The sequence below is a fragment of the Anas platyrhynchos genome, chromosome 21 (genome assembly GCF_047663525.1).
Source record: "Anas platyrhynchos isolate ZD024472 breed Pekin duck chromosome 21, IASCAAS_PekinDuck_T2T, whole genome shotgun sequence".
Classification (NCBI taxonomy): Eukaryota; Metazoa; Chordata; class Aves; order Anseriformes; family Anatidae; genus Anas; species Anas platyrhynchos.
The window spans coordinates 6736933-6751301 of record NC_092607.1 but is presented as its reverse complement, the minus strand read 5'-3'; the positions used below and the strand labels follow the sequence as shown (position 1 = coordinate 6751301).

General features: G+C 45.3%; 1 long non-coding RNA gene across 1 annotated transcript in view; it reads right to left on the bottom strand.

Moving 5' to 3' along the window:
• Positions 1-14369, bottom strand: part of LOC110351349 (uncharacterized) — a 118833-nt gene that overhangs the window by 82169 nt on the left and 22295 nt on the right. The window contains exon 2 of the long non-coding RNA XR_011804465.1: positions 12267-12333. This is a non-coding gene — a long non-coding RNA (uncharacterized lncRNA). The remainder of the gene's footprint in view (positions 1-12266; positions 12334-14369) is intronic.

The window sequence follows — 14369 nt, the reverse complement described above, 5'->3', positions numbered from 1 at the left end:
CCTCCAGACAAAGCTGAAGCAGAAAACCCGGAGGCAAGCAACCACCTTTCCTGGGCTGGGTGCAGCAGCCCGGTGCAGCCCAGCCTTTCTTGTGGGATGGTAAAAAACGAAGCTGTCTGTAGCCCTAGTGCTTTGCAGCCTGGTGATAGCCCCCAGAGCTGGCACTCATTAAACCTCAGGAGCAGGAGATGAATAGCTCAGTCCTGACAGCATCAGTCCCAGCAGCTGGCACCCGCACGCAGAGTTCTTGATTGCTTTGTTGACCACAGACCAGAGTTAGAGAAGAGGAAAGGGATGTAGGACTGAATTAATCCTTTGCTATAGACAGATCTATTAGCTTCACCTCTCACCGCCTATTAATTTTCTATCAACGGATCACCAAACCCTCAGGTTGGTTTGTTACTCAGAAGTATTTCAGCAGTTTCTATAACCTGTCTGGCTCTCCCTGTGCACGGACACCCAGTAGGGTCAGTGGCACATCCACTGCACTGGCCTCAGTCAAAATGGAATGATGTCCAGCTAAAAATCAACCTGGTACTGAGCAATGTTAATAAATATGCAGGCATATAATGAATACATACCCCTGGTAAGCATCCCCTGGGGCTCATGGCTGCAGGCACTAATGGCAGCAGCATGATGGGTGCTATACAATTGCTATCAAGATTGCGATGCTCTTTTGAATGTTTGTACTCTTTTGCTGAATGTTTCCACCTTTTTTTTTTTTTTTTTTTTTTTTTTTTGTGGCAATCTGTAAAGTGTTAAATTTCCTTGCCTTTTGCCTACCTACACAGTCCAATTTGGAGTTACCTGCTAACAGTAATTTAATACACTACAGAAAATTCATACCTTATTTTTATGTACTTCTGGAGCAGTCATTTGACAGCCTGTGAAGTGGGAGCCAAGCACAGCTGAGACTGAGAAATCCTGTTGTCCGAGTTAAATGGGGGTGGCAGAAGCAGGGAATCTGGGAAGATTCAGAAGCAGCTTTCAACTCCACACCATGTCTCCCTGCAAGCACAGAGAGACTTAGGGACCAGGGTCACTGAAAGCACAGACCTGGAGTTTTAACCCCGAAGAGGAAGAACATCATGGCCTTAACCAGGAAGGGCTTAACATGATTGGAAACTGCAACTCTTAGGGCTTTCCAGTGGCACTGTATATAGAGCTGTTATACCACCCAACCAAGGTATGAAGCAGAAGAATTCTCCATGTGACAGAGAAAACAGAGCACAGGATCTGCTCCAATTTACCTCAGTGACGATCTGCTACCAAAAAGAAAAGAGGACAGTACCAGATTGCAGGGTGGAGGGGTAAGAAATTATTGCTCACCTGAAATGGTGGCTCAGCCCAAGGCACAGGGAAAAGCAACGTGTGACATACTCCCCAAAGAGCTCTGAGTCTGATACATTTTGAGAAATGATCACTCCCATGTAGAAACATGGGGACCAAGGTCCAGACCCAAGTAGGAAGTGGAGGTGACAGCAATACAGGGTGCCCAGGGGAGCTTTTTCTCTTCTGGTTCCAGCTCCTGCTCAAAGGAGCTGCAGTTTCCCTCAGACTCCCCAGGTCTGCCACCTTCCCCCTCCGTACTTTTTATATATTCTTGTTTAAAAGTACCTCCTTGCCCTGTTCCCTACACCCAAACCTCACCAATATTTGGAACCAACTCTGTTGTATAAAACTATGAAGTTAATAGGCTAAATTTCAACCTGCCTCTACAACAGAAATAAATACATCCAGTAAAATACCTCCTCCTCCTGAAGCACGTAGAGCAGGCAGTGGCAGAGCAGATGACTTTTCCCAGCAGACCATAAACCGTGTAGAGGGTCCTTTGCAGAACTTAAAGATGCAGGGAGCGAAGACAGAACCATGAAGGTTTCTGTTTATTCAGCAACACGTGCCAAAGCTGTGGAGGAACTCACAGCTACCAGACCTTCGAGGCCAGAAATACAGAAGGAGGCTGTGAACTGAAGAGTTTCTTGTTTCTGGGTTTGCCAGGCACTTGCAGTACCTGAGGAGTGCTTGCCCACAACAGGACAAATCTGGATCACCTGTGGCAGCTCTGAAATGCTTTACATTTTTTTTTTCCCCCAGTCTTATTTAAAGTCAAATCTGCACCTCAATGTGAGAGTTGTGGGCTTGGGAATCTATTTTCAATGGCTGACTATTTGAAGAAAACTACACTCACTTTCACCTCACCTCAGAAGAAATATTTTTTTTCCAAAGGGGCAGAATTACATCACAATCCATCGAAGAATTCCCACTCAGCAACCTGCTCAGAGCACCATCTCACCGCCTGTTTGCAATACGGACAGTGAGCCTCTGTCACAGGTCCACTGTGCAGAGCTTTGACCCTATTCATTTGGCTCTGGCTCTATCATATGAAAGAAATCATAAGATAGTGGCTTAAAAGAGAGCTCAGAAACTGCCAGCATATTATTCACTCATTTAGATGAAAATACTAATGAATTTTTTTCCCCCAGAAAACCTGATGGTTACTTATAGGTACATTTAAAAGGGAGAGAGAGGTGCAAAACCAGAAGAACTTATTACCTTGTTGACATCAGTGGGAAAATAACAACAAGTAAAAATGCCTGAAGCCCTTCAGCAAAAACACTTTCAGAAACAGGCATTAACATTACAAACACTGCAGCGATGACAGAAGAAGGATCTCACAGATGTGGCGTTTGTAATTTGAATTGTGGTGTGAGCACTGTTTATGAAGACTTCAACAAATACATGTCAGAGCTCTAATTTGGACCTTTCATTCTCACTTGGAAATCTAAAAAACAATTATGTTTGTTCTCTCTCTGGCTGCTCCCAGGTACCTTTCAAGTCAGTCAGTTATTTTTAATAAGAAAACAGTACTTTTTTTTTTTTTATTTTGTCATGAGAAGTTCTGAATGGAGCACTGTTCAGAATAGCAAACAAATAGAAGCATCTTCTTCTGGAATAACCAGCAGGAAAGCTTAGCAACAGCTGGTCTGACTTGGAGCATCTTTATCAGCCCGAACACCCTCTGCAGCCCAGGGCTGGATTTCTGGGGGCAGGAAGAATGTTTGCTAACTTCATTTTAGAAGTACTTGTCTGACGGAAACAAGCAACAGAGACAGCCAGAAACAGTGGGGTAGCTTCACCCTGATTTTGCTGTGAACACAGAGCCTCACTCCTCCCTCACTACTACAGCCCTCCCCAGGCACCAAGGACAGCAAAGCTCTTTCCCCCACAGCCACCTACGCTTTCCTCTGCCCTCTGGGCCATGACCATGGCTTTACAAAACAGGGAAGAGCACAGCAGCATGGAGATCTACGGAAAGGAAAATATGTGACTGCTACAGAAGAGTAGGAAGAACAACTGAGAAGAAAAAAGGTGAACAGCCCTCATGGGGAATGCCCCAAGAGATTCGTGACACGTTGCGTAGGTGGACAGGCAATGTAGATAGGTCACCCTTGAGGAGGACCCACTTAGGGCCTGATTGCTATAGAAAGTCACTGCTGAGACAGGAATTAACTTGGTTTTATGTCATGCCTTTCATGGCCAAAGTATGGCTAAGTACCTTGAGCAAGGAGCTGCACCACGATTTGTGACTGCTGGGAAGAAAAGGCGTTATGTGCACAGCAGTACTTCGCAGGCTGCCTCTGGCATGGAGCTAATTCTGCTGAGCAGGAGGATGCTGGAGCTGGAGACAGGAGCAAGGCAACTTGTTCTACTGCCTCTTGCGAGCATGCTCTTCACAGCCTGTCCTCTCCTCCTCTAGAGCTGCCATACAGCAGAAGCAGTCCCAGTGCAGCCGGGAAGGAAGCGAATGAGGAACGTGTCCAGTTTAGGTCCTGTCCAAAAAGCTGAGGCCTGAGCATCCCACTGAGAAAACATGCTTAACACCCGGGAGTGTCCACTGCCAACCACTGGAGCAGTGTGAGCAGTTCTTGGATTTGGTTGGCCCTGCTCAAGTGACTCTTGCATCATTCTTATAAATTATCATTAGCTCAGAGGTTGGACTAGATGATCTTGGAGGTCTCTTCCAACCTAGATGATTCTGTGATCTGGGCTTTTCACAGGTGGGATGGCTGCAGGCAGAATCACTGGTCTGCATTTGGAGGGAGAAGCGACACATTCCCCCTGCATCTGATTTCCAGTGTGTGTTGGCTTCTCCAGGGATAGACCTGCACAACCTCGACCTTACCTGCAATCCCAAATAAATCTGCTGGAAGCAAAACTGGCCACAGATTTAGGCTGGGCTGTGTGAAGCAAGGCTACGTATGAATATAACAAACCAATTTGTTATCCTGTATTAAACCCTCTGTGATTTCAGCTGAGCTTGACTTTACATGGGGTTTCATCAAACCCAAAGTTCAGGGTAAATATAGCAAAAATATGTGCGAGCAAGCCTGCAAGTCAGAATGATTGGCTTTGTCTTGGATGAGGAAAAATACACAGGCTGCACTCTGCAGAGGAATGAATGTAAATTATTATAAGAAAAACCTAGCAGCTTGTTTACAGGGAGTGTTACCTAAATTATGTCAATATTTCTCTCATTCTTTGTCAAGCCCTCCTTCAAATGCAAACAAATTCCTTTACCCACCCCTTAGCTCCTTAGCTTTCAAAAAAAAAAAAAAAAAAGCAACCATATAACATCTTAAAGTGCCAGTTGATTACCTTTCAAAGTGTAAATATATATATATATATAAAAAACAAAACAACACAACAACTCTCTTTTGTTAAAAAGTGAACACAAAATAATAATAATTTAAAAACAAACAAACTGCAGCATCAGAACATCCTTAGTATTTCACCAGAAACATGAGGTTGGCCTTCGCTCGTCACTAATGACAACTGCAAAGCCTGCCTCGGCAGGTTAGCACAGGGGAGCTCTCACAGCTTGATGTGCACAGGGGTTAATTAATACTCTCTGTGATCTGAGATTAAATTTATCCTAGAGGATCACTCTACCTGACATGTCCAGGGCCATTTTTTATGCAGTCTCCTGAAAGGGAACAAAATTACAATGGATACCCTCTTCTGCTTCAGTAAAGTACAGCAAGTAATGAAGGGAGTTGTTTTTTGCTAGACAATCAGGAGGTGCAGCAATAACTCTTCTCAGCAGCCAGAAAGTTCTGGAGGTATATTGGTTTCTTCAACCATCTGAAATAAATCCTGGGGGATAATTACAGAACAGAGAAATCAGACATAAATCCTGCTTAATTGACAAGAAGAAGAAAAAAGAAATGTGATAGTTTTGTTCCTCCTCCTGCTCTCCACAGCTTGTTCTTAATGTTTTTGGGACATCTGGAAACCAGGGAGGACCAGACCCAGAAATCAGCACCCTAGCAAGATTCTACCTCAATGTAAAGCCCACATGGGAAAGACCCTTTTGGGAAAAGACCTCTACCTCCGTCTTTGGTAATGGGTTTACAAGGAAAACTGGCAGAAGAGAAAACTGGTATCAGCCTCGATTATCTCAGAGCTGTCGTCCCCATCATCACCCTCCTGCTGCACCACTCAGCACACATTACCTGCACCATGGTCCAGAGTCACAAGTTTTCCAGCTATATTTCCAGCAAGTTTTCCCAGGCACTGCAGGGCCTGGGAAGAAATGGCTAGAAAGATGTGCAACTTACTGTGCAGAACCCAGCTTTTGAAGGCAAACTCCTTGGAAGCAGAAAACGCTGTGTGCAGCCTCCCTTCATCAAACAGTCTGTAGGTAATTCAGTGCTGGAAGGGGCAGCGTGTCCTGGGAGCAGGACAGCCAGCTCTATTCTTGCTGCTGTCACCAACTTCTACACACGCCTCTTGAGGAAAAATGCACTGAACAAAAGGGGCTGGCAGTGTCACTGCTGGCTGAAGATGGGCTCAGCGCTGCACATGGAGTATCTGCTCCCTGGCACTGACTTTTGAGGCTCTGAAACTCGCTGCTCCTGGTACGTGCAGCATGGGGCAGAGGGAAGTGCCGAGCTGAAGGCCTAAGGCCAGGCATCCATCTGCACAAGCATCTCTGCTGCACTGGCTGCCAGGTGGTAAAGCAGCACATCCTTGCCTTGCTGAAGAAGTCCAGGATGAATGATAGCAGGGACCAACTCTATGACCCCCAGCACCAGTAAAAGATATCTGCATCCTGAGCTCCACAAGCTGCTTGCAGTAACGGGGTTGTAGCCTTGGAGCTGAAGGAAATGGGATTACATTTATTAAGCCAACACAACCCACTAAGACTGATTTGACACTAACCTGGCACAGATGAAGCAAGATTGCAACAAGCCTCCTGTGAAGGCAGTGTGCTTTTGGTTTGTCTCCCTTCAACCTGAGGGAGCAGATTTAGGCTGGCTTGGAGCCAGAGACACGCTGCAAGGTCCTGGGGCACAGCTGCTATAGCCCTTTGGCTTTGCTTTTTGGTGATGTGATGGTTCTGTGAATCTTCTTCATACATTGAGAGCTCAGGCATCTTCATCAAAGCCACACTGCAGTGCTCAGAGCAGTGCTCGGCCCATCTGGGCACATATCTCTACTTCACTTGTGCAACAGCCATTCATTTGTCAGTCACGATCTAATCTGATTCTTCTGATTACTGCTATTTGCCGTAGGGATAGTCCTGCAGGCTGCTAGCTATGATGATAACCTGCTATCCTGTTGTCCTGCTGCCCACGTGGACAAAGCAGAGAGGGCAGGCGATGAAGGGACCCTGCTGTCCTGTCTGCAGGGAGCAGGCACTCCCTGCTCTCACCTCTACCTCTTCCTTTCCCATCTGACCCACCAAGATTAGTCAGGCACAATAGGTAAGAATGCACATTTTCATTACTGCTATACAGGCCCATTGTACAGACAGACAAAGCAAAAAAAGTCCTTAAAATACATCATCATGGAAGCTGAGAGAAGAAACAAAAGACTGCCTACACTAAAACTGACCTTTAACCACTGGGACCCAGCAGAGCCCTCTGCTCAACTTGCAGTGCACCAGCCCATAGAAAAACCATCCAGTTTTAAATGGCAGCCTGGTACCAGACTCATACAAATGTGTTTTACACCAGCCTGGCCCCAAAGACAGTTTATTAGAGAAAAGACTGCATAATGACAGTTATACTTCCCTGAACATTATAGAGATGGATCCAACAGCATGTGAGAGAGCAACGCAGCATGCCTCACAGCCCTCAGTTACAGATGGGCAGGCTAAGGCAGAAAGGAAGAAAGTCACTTGGTTATGTCCACACAAATCATCTGAGAAGAGAACATGGGGCTTTTCCAACCTTAATGATTCTGTGGGTTTCTGCATAGCCCCATCAAGCATACAAGCCCTGGGATTGTTCTTCTTCATCAGGCCACTTCGCACCTGTTTTATATGGAACAACCCTGAATCACACGGAAGGCATGAAGCTGAAAACTGATTGGTGGAGGGAATTAGTAATCAGTGAATACAGGTCTGAAAATTACCACCTGAGTCTTCAAGTCCATCCCTGGCAGTCACAGGCACTCGTGTAATCAATCATTTAAATCCAGGAAGGTTCACAAAATATCCACTCTGCTGCATAAGACAGCAAAGAGATTGCAGGGCAACTCATCACAGCCTCAGTCCCATGCACAATTTTCTGGAGCCAACTCTGCTGCAGTGCAACCTTTTGTTTGCTGCACCACAACCCCATGCATCTGCAAAGCAAAACGCCACCCCACACCATGATGCCTGCAACTGTCTTTGCCTCTTCCTCCCTGCCCCAGGTGGCAAAGAGAAGCCCTTTCCCTCAACAAGATGCTACCTGAATATCAATAAATGCAAATGTCAGCATTGATACGATGCAGACACGTGAGCAGACTTCTTTCTCCATGGCTGGGCAGAGCCATGTTGCATGGGTTGGCAACAGCTGCCACTCGTTCTTGTAACTTCTACCATAGAAGATTAACTTGTGGTGCTTCGGAAGAAGAGAAACCAGATGGCAGGAGGAAGAAAACATCTGGAACAGGAAGCAGGGTGTGCCTCCCTCCTTTCTCTCCAATGAATCTTCCCTGAGCACACTTCTTTTTTTCGTTTGTTTGTTAATATATTACCAGATTTGAAAACATATAGTAAAAAGGGACATTTTGCCACCTACTGTGTTGACCTTAGGTCTCTCCTGCCATTCACATGAAGACTGCAGTTCACTTCACACCAAGTGGATTCACTCTGGATTTCCAGGGGAGAGTGGGTTGATTCTTTTTCTTCCTATTTACATTTTCAGACTGACATCAGCTGCTGGATTAAAAAGAGGATCCAGTTCCCAGGGCAGCCACAGCACCCCAGGGATGGAGCCTTCTGCCTGTGAACATCCCATCCATTGCACTCAACCTAGGATCAGATCTGGGACAGCAACAGCCACCAGATTTTCTTTGCAAAGCAATGTCTACTTAAAACCATTCCCCCCACCCTCATTTTTCTTTGACTGTATATATATTGCTGCACTTAGACTGCACCAACATAGTCCCATCTTTTTTTTGCGACCAAACACGTTTCATCTTCTGCTGAATCTTGTAGCATCCTCATTCCTTTTCACTTTGCTCTCTCCCCATCTTTCCTTTCATCTCAGTTTTATTCACTTATCTATTCCCTTTTCACTGTACTTTCCTCTTTTTTATGTGCTAAAAGATAGACACTCACTAGGTGAGTGTCTGGTTCTGAAAGCACGCTCATGATGCTGTGTACTCTGGGAAGTTCTATTAGCCTGTATTCTTTCAGTAATGCCAATGCTTTTAAAGAGGCAGCCTCGTTTTCATTAAAGCAATTTGCATTGCATTACCCACATTTGCATTCAAATGCACTTATCTGGATCCTAAAACATAGGTGTATTTGGGAGTAGATTAACAGTATGTTTGTAAGTAGTTTAAAATACAGCAATCATAAAAATTCCAGCAGCTTTGGGAAATAGTCTTGCTGGCTTTTGCTGCCTGGGCTCTGCGCTAGTCTGTGCACCAGGGGTCCCAAACTGTTTGTGATAATGGAACAAGCCGTTTAAAAGAGCTGTCACAGTGGTGGATCATATGGTTTCCAGTGAATTAAGCAGAGTCACTTAAATTTGATTATCCCTCTCTCAGTTAGTGCCCCTAAAAGTATTGGGGAAAAGTTATCCAGAATCCTAGTCCTTCCATTAAGCTATTTTGTGAGTCCGGCTTTCGACTTTTGACAAAATTAGAGCCTTTACTGCTGCCTTTGTATGTTCTTCCTCGGTTCCTGGGCTATCCAGAATGGAGGTTATAATGGCCATACCTGTTTTAGGTATTCATATTCACATGCAACAACCAAAGCCTTTCAAAACAACAACAGCAGGAACAATGATAGCAAGACCAATTTCCTAGATATTATCACCCATCCAATTTTGCACAAGTAAAAAACAAATTAAATCTAAATATAAACTTCTCCTCAGCACCCCAGTCAAGCTGTAATTCCTTTCGAGCATCCTCTAAAAATACTCTTCTATCTCTCCATGCCCTGGACACACAAATTTAAACAAACAGCAACTTTGAGATGCCTCCAGAAGAGACAAGGCAGCACAAGCAATGTTGCTATCTGCACAGGGGCTGAGGACTTTAACACACAGGCCTTGTAGCCACAAACTGGTAAGCAGAATGCCTGTCATAGTTCAATGCGAGCCCGGTTGGGTATGGAGTGTCAGACAGCATGACTGGTTTCTCCAGTTTGAGATCATCTCTGAGATTGGCTTCAGTTAATTAAATTGTTTTGCTGATGAATGAAAAGGTGGCAGTTCTTTTCTTTGTTGCTCTGTGTTTTCTATGCCGGAGGCAGAGAGGAAAAATATATAGATATCACAACAACAAAACAACAAACCCACACAGCTAGTCCTGTGTGTCTGTGCGTGCAGTATTAAGCAACTGTGGCATAGCTGCTCAGAGGTCCGTCCCCACACCCCCCTGCCACACTGTGCATTAGAGATGCACGGCAATGCATGGCTGGGAGGAGCACACACACAGACGTGGCCACTGGAAATTGGTGTGGGATGGGGAGCAGAAAAGAGAACAAGGAAAAGCTGAAAGCTGGAGCATAGCCAATTTCAAACTGAGATGGATGGTGCTCTCTGCTTGTGCAAGATGAAGGAAAAAAAATATCAAAGATTAATTTGTGAAGGCCCAGCAGGAACTGTGCATGCTGGGGATTGGGGTGGAAATAAAGTATGTGAAAATACAGTTTTACTGTGATATGAGAAAGCCAATAAATCAAAGCATATTAGCAAGTATCAGATGTATGAATAAACTGGCAGAGCTGTTATGTTATACCAATTTCATGTAGTTGAATGCAGATTGAGCAAAGTTCTTTTCTGCAAGGGATTTGCTGGTCATAAAGCTTAAGGCTCATGTTATCCTGAGGAGAAAAAAACAACAACAAAATTTTCATCCTTTATCCACCTGACTAAAAATGTGATTTCTTATTGGAAACTAGAATGAAACTTACGGGCCTAAATAATAATACCTACCCCAGCGTACACATTTTCTTTCAGCCTGAGTGAATAAAAATACTTCTCCAAAATGTTGGTGTGGTCTTTCCCCCATTGCGCCTTCAGAAGAGCACACACTTGCCCAAGCAAATGTGCAGCAACGTAATGAAGAATTGGCATAGGGGCTGCATCATCAGAGATGCAGGAGAACACCCTTTGGGGTTATTTGTGAGGTATCTGGACACACAAATGAGTGAAGCTGAAGGTGGACGCAGAGGGAATGGCTGAGGGGCACCTTCCTGCTCTATACAGTGAGCAATGTCCAGCGGCTACGAGCAGGTGCTGCAAACACAGTGCTCTTCTCTGGGAGCGAGCAGGCAGAGACAGATGCTTATGTGCCCTTAACAGTGCAGAAATATGATGATCTTAACCATGGTTGAATGAGACAAAACTATCTTTCCTTCAATTTCCTGCTAAATACTCAACTATCTAATGCATAGTTGTGTGGCATCTGTGTGGAGAAACAGTGTTTTATAGAATCTTTTTATAAAAGCAGAAATGCTACAGAGACTATGCAAAATGAAGCATTAAAAAGTCCCTGTCCTGCCCTTTCTTATTATCATTTACATAAGGTTGATTTTTTTCCCCCAAACTGCTGACTTTCTACTTCTGGGAGTTCTTTTAATTACGTTTATAATATGAGGATCATTATTCCTATAATACAAAATCACTTGATCAGAAGTTGTTGTTTTAATTCTCCATAGGCTTGAACAGTAAAGAGACGTTCCATCCATGCCTTGTTGAACCAAGGTGCAAGGCAGAGGGAGTGAAAAACTTGTAAACTCCCGACTACATTTTTGCTATTTTAACAATGATAATGAATAGGAACTTGTGGAAAAGGCAGTGGTTCTGTCCCTTGGGACTAGAGAAAGACTGAGGTTTGCTACTTCTTGGATTTATTTTGTAAACTCCAAGGCATCAGAATTTGGTAGTCACTTCTGAAAATCTATGCTTTGAACTCCTGCCAAAGCATCTCCAAGGGGAGCAGGCTGCAAACAGGATAAGAAGTGTTGTGAAGTCTCCGTAACTTTTATTAGGAAACATGCAGTGCTCTATAGCCTTGTCCCAGAACGCTACAGATGGGAGGCTCAGTGGTTAGGGAACAACACTGGGACTCAAGACTGATTTCCAGCTTTTTCAGAATCCTCATAGACCTTAATGAAAAAAGTTTCCCTTTACAGAGGTGTCTCAAGGACAACTAAGAACTTTATGAGCTGTTCAAACACTGTATTGATAAAGGCCTTGTAAGAAGTTAATTAGAAGTATCACTATAACTCTGCATGCTGGTGTTATCACAGAATACCCAACACGTCTGATCAGGAAAAACAAACAAACAAACTAACAAACCCTTCTTTCCTCCCAGAGCATCACTCGGGGGCATTTCTGGACCTCCTACACCATGACCTGGCACCTAGAGACAGCCTGAGCTGACACATTCTGATCTGGAGGTGATGTTCCATAACTCCACAGAAGAAAAAAAAAAACATACACACAAAAATAGGATTTCAACCCAGCATTGTAGGAAACACTTTTTCCCTATGGACAAAATGCAGATGATTGCTACTGTCAGCAAAAAGCAACTGTGAATATATATTCTGATGGCCTGGATGAAAGCCCAGGAAAGCCATCAAGAGCTCCCCAGGGCCCAGACTCACCTCACATAATGTCAGCCATGTAAATAGTTCGTGAAAACCCCATGGGCTCCTTCAGCAATTGGTGGAGGAGAGGCACACGTACCTGGCCATGCCCACACTCCCTCAGCATCAGAAGTAGCTTGAAGCTGATGCCTGACCAGGGGCTTACCTGGGGTCTGGAGATGTCTCTCATGCACGCTCTGGAGGGCAGCCTTCCTTCCTGTTCTGGGTCATTCCTGTGACAAAAATGAGAAAATAAGAGCTCTGGTTAAGAACACAGCAAATTTCCCTTTTCCAGCTCTGTGAAATACACGGGAGCCCATTAGGTTTGATATCCACAGAAGGTGGGAGTGATCAGGAAAAGGAGCAATTCAACTTATTTATAACTAACCATTTTGTTTAACACTGACATTCAGTACAGGAAGAGTTCAGACTCTTTATTGAACTTTTTGAAACAATTTTTGGCAGAATTCACAAAAATGCTTCCTGAGAGCAAGTTCAGTTTGTATTTAATGCTACCTGTGAACTGATTTTTTTCAATGACTTTATTGCAGCCTGTTCACTTCCCAGGCCATTTAAAAGGATTTGTCTCTGAATACCGTGGATGCATCCAGCACAAAGTGGTCTAACACCACAGGTTCAAGAACCATGCAGCTGAGATAAGTATCCTCTTCATTTGTGAAGAACAATCACATTTCAAGTTCTTGTGCATGCACCGAAACCTCTTTCTTCTGTTGGTATTTACCGCTTGCCCTGTGCCATCATTTAGCTTGCTGGCAGAGGGAAATTACCCTTAGTACCCAGAATGGAGCCTTCTTCCTGGAGGTCAATGAACAGCAAACTGGAAAACACGGATTTAGACCAATACACTATTAGTTCTCTGGTAAATTTTCTCCACGCAGGATGGCAAAAGCACAGTTATTACCCCATCATCACCGCTGTGCCCCCACCCAGCCATTACAAAGCCACTCACCGTATGACAACGGCTGGTGGCACGGAGTGGCACTGAGTGCCGTCACATAGCGGTAGGGCTTCTAAGTGCTCCCTTGGGAAGGCAACTGCCCACTTGCACGAGAGTCCTGGTTTATTACTGCTTCCTCACCCTTGTTTTATTTCTCTCTAAAGCACCACTTCAGCCTTTAGAACAAACAAGCGGATTTTTAAAATAGCCAGTGCACTTTGCCCTCACCCGCTGGCTGTCATTTTATGTGAGGTAAACTTTGCGGATCTTCAGTAATTTCCTCAGAGAAGACGTAATTCCTGCTTTCAAATCTTTCCTGGCTTTTCACTGGACTTAAGGCAGCCTGGACAAAAATGCTTCCAGCCCTGCGGCCTTACAGCAGAACAGGGCTTGGGCAGGGAGGGTGAGGCTGTATGGGAAGAGCTACCTGGCACACAGGGAACAACAAAGCTGCCTCCCCCACCATTACCTTGGATGGGGCCAGTGACATTTTCATGGGACAGGCCCTACACTGCCTGTATTGCACTTGAAGGGGATGTGACCCCACAATTCTTCATCCTGTGCCCTCCCCGTGCCACCACAGGCCCTGTGGTTTCCTCAGCCTGTTCCATACTTCATCTCCGCCACTTGGATTTCGGTCTCTGCTACCTCCCACTCACCTCAGCCAATTGCACCCACCAGGCGTGCAATTTGGCCTCAGATCACCTTCTTTTGGTGCACAGTGGGTCATGGGCACCGCCAGAGCACTGCTGCCACCTTAGCCAAAGCCGCGGCTCTCCCTGTGCAGACACTTCCAGTGCCCTGCTCTGAAGGTGTTGCTGCCCCAGTCACTGCTAGCAGCACACGGCAGGGAGGTCCTGCCCTGCTGGCCCTGAAAGCATCAATGCTTTCAAAGCATCAATGTATCAACAGCCAAAAAAAATAGCTTGTCTCAACCTTGCACCTAAACCAAGCTTATGGATGAATACAGCTCTCAAGGACAAAAACTGCACAAGCCAGAAAATGCAGGGTCTTCCCACAGGAATGCTGTTACCCCATCTGGCTGTAGAAGCTCTGCCCGTTTTTCATCATCTCTGTTGTGCTGCCTCTACTTCCCCCTTCAGAAAACCAAAGCACCGTGCAGCAGGACTGAGGCAGTGGTAGAGACAGCCAGGGGCCCCTGAAACTTGCTCCTCATCCACTCTGCTCTGGGCTGTAAGCACCCCAGGAACAGGCGAAGCCCCAGCTCGAGCCCCCAGCAGCCGTGTGCTGCCTCCACAGCCCCCAGCCATGAGCACCTCGCTTCTCTTTCTGTGCCTCAGCCAAGGCTGA